This window comes from Octodon degus, unplaced genomic scaffold, assembly GCF_000260255.1.
Source record: "Octodon degus isolate 3935 unplaced genomic scaffold, OctDeg1.0 scaffold00005, whole genome shotgun sequence".
NCBI lineage: Eukaryota > Metazoa > Chordata > Mammalia > Rodentia > Octodontidae > Octodon > Octodon degus.
The window spans coordinates 60,473-63,159 of record NW_004524581.1 but is presented as its reverse complement, the minus strand read 5'-3'; the positions used below and the strand labels follow the sequence as shown (position 1 = coordinate 63,159).

The window sequence follows — 2,687 nt, the reverse complement described above, 5'->3', positions numbered from 1 at the left end:
CACACTGCCTCTGTACTTCCCTTTTGCAACACCATTAAAAACCTCACTCCCTGAGCCTTCAGAAATACAAGGATATGAGACAGAAGCCTAATATTTTGAGAAACAAATCCCAATTAGGCCTGTTAACATTAAATTCATCTGCCTCCAAATCCTGAGTGATGTTTAAGTGTTTCTATTTGCCACTGAAAAATGGAATTTCTACTTTTAGTTTTTTTGAGGACTCTCCGTACTGAATTTCATGGTAATTGTACTAGTATTCATTCCCACCAACAGTGAAGAAGAGTTCCTTTTGCTCCACATATTATTATTAGATTTTTTTATGATAGCCATCCTTTTGGGCTAAGATGGTATCTCAGTGTAGTTTTTTTTTTTTTTTTTTTTTTTTTTTTAGTCAAGAAAGCCGCTGACTTTATTAATCTAAAAACAGTGACTGTTCTGTCAAAAAAGAGAGCCAAATGGCATCATACGGACCAGAGATGAGGTGGAAGTGAGGGAGAAGGACTGGGAATCCACTCAAGACAGCTGGTAACTATCGCCAAGGAATTGGCAAGGGAAGGATGAGAAAGGGAGATGCATGCAAGAGTGACATTTCCAAAAAGTTAAAATGATGTGGGGGAGAGAACTCCCAAAAGACCCTTGAATACATCACAGGTGAGTACGACAACAGCAATCTTTTCCATTGTAGAAGAGAGTGAGGTGCCCCCACTCAGCTGTGAACTCTAGAGACTCGGACCCTGGGGCTAGGGATTGAGGGCTCCCCAGACAGCATCACAAGAAGGCATCACACCACTCCTGGAGGCACCCGAAGCAGTCCCGGGACTGCTTGGCGTTGGCACCACACGTGTCCTTCAGCCATTCCTGGAAGAGGTCTTCATCTTTCTTTAGCACCAGAAATTGGCCAAGGACCACATAGGCCTTGTCAAAGCCTCTTTCCTCCAATTTCTTGCCCAGGACGTCACCAATCCCAGCCAGGCACACCACTGGCTTTTCCCCCATGGGCTCTGCGACGAAGTCTCGGTGCTTTTGGGACGTTGTCCTCTTGATCAGGCTTAACCGGCAGCAGTTCCTCCCGCTACTCAACTGCTCTCGCACAGGTCTCAACACTAGAACTTTCTTCCTCAGTGTAGTTTTAATTTGCATTTCTCTGATGGCCATTGATGAGGAGCATTTTTTCATGTATTTATTGACTATCTGTACTTCTTCAGAGAAATGCCTATTCATTTTGGTTGCCCTTCAGTTTTGGATATATAACCATTTGGATTATGTTGGTTTTTCCTATTGAGAAACAGAACATATCCTCCAATTTTCTGATGTCAATTACCTTTCTCAGAATGATATAATTTTCATTTTCAAGGTCTTTTTCTTAATCAGATTAGTACCTAAGTATTTAATTTTTTGGTGCTATGTTGAATGGCACATAGAAAATTATAGTTTTCCTAATTTCTTTTTCAGTGAGTTCCTTTTTATTTGTTTGAAGGTTTGGTTCAACTCTGACATTTCCTTTTTTTAAAAAAATTTTTATTTATTTGTGTGTGTGTGTGTGTGTGTGTGTGTGTGTGTGTGGCTCCTCAGCGCACCAGGGGGCGGGGCTGGCTGGCATGTGGTGCTGGGGGATTGAACCGCGGTCCCTGTGTTTTGCTAAGCTTGTTCTAAGTAGGTGCTTTAGACCACTGAGCCATCTCACCAGCCCCAACTCTGACATTTCCTTATTGATTTTTTTGTGCAGTTGGTCTGTTTATTTGTGACCTTGGGATACTGAGACACCCCACTGTAATTCTATTGATGTTTCTATGATCTTTTATATTCATTATAGATTGTTTTATGAAGTTGGGTGTACTGTGCTTTATGTATATATAATTGTAATTATCTCTTCTTGTTGAATAATTCTGTTAACCTATATGTATTGTTATTTCATAATTTTTATTCTAATTACATTAATTTGTCTTTTCTTGGTAAGATTGGTTAAAGGTTTATTTTGTTTCAAAGAAGCAGATTTTTGGTTCATTCTTTGTAATTCTTTGTTTTTGTTTTTTATTTTGTTTTTGTCTTGATGTTATTAATTTCGGTTCTGACCTTTTAAACTGCATTCCTTGCACAAACTCCAAATTTCCATAGTAAGTATATATGCTTGTAATTGTTATCTCTTCTTGTAACCTATATTAATGTCCTTCACCTCTTTTAGTCACCTTTGGCTTGAAATCCACTTTGTCTGAAAATAGAATAGCTATTACTGCATGTTGGAGATTCCTTTTGCATGGAATATTCTGCATTCTTTGAGTTTTAGTCTATGAATTTAGTTTTGTATTAAATGTATTTCTTGTGTAGAGCATAATGTAGAATTTTGTTTCTTTTTTTCCCTTTTTTTACCACTTTATTCCAACCTGAGCACCTCAATATAAAACTAAACGCTGGTGAACTGTTTTCTCTGCTAACTGTGAATTACTGTAAAATGTACAAGAGGTCTGCTAAGAGTTCGACGCTTAAGTAGATTGAATCATCTGATACATGGTAAATTTCATATAATGAAAATACCTAGGGGCTGGTGAGATAGCTCAGTGGTCTAAAGTACCTACTTAGAACAAGCTTAGCAAAGCACAGGGACCGTGGTTCAATCCCCCAGCACCACATGCCAGCCAGCCCCGCCCCCTGGTGTGCTGAGCTGGCCACACACACACACACACACACAC

General features: G+C 39.3%; 1 pseudogene; it reads right to left on the bottom strand.

Annotated features, from left to right (window-relative positions):
* Positions 1–391: 391 nt before the first annotated feature.
* LOC111818562 lies at positions 392–1,140 on the bottom strand (annotated as a pseudogene).
* Between the last annotated feature and the right edge of the window lie 1,547 nt (positions 1,141–2,687).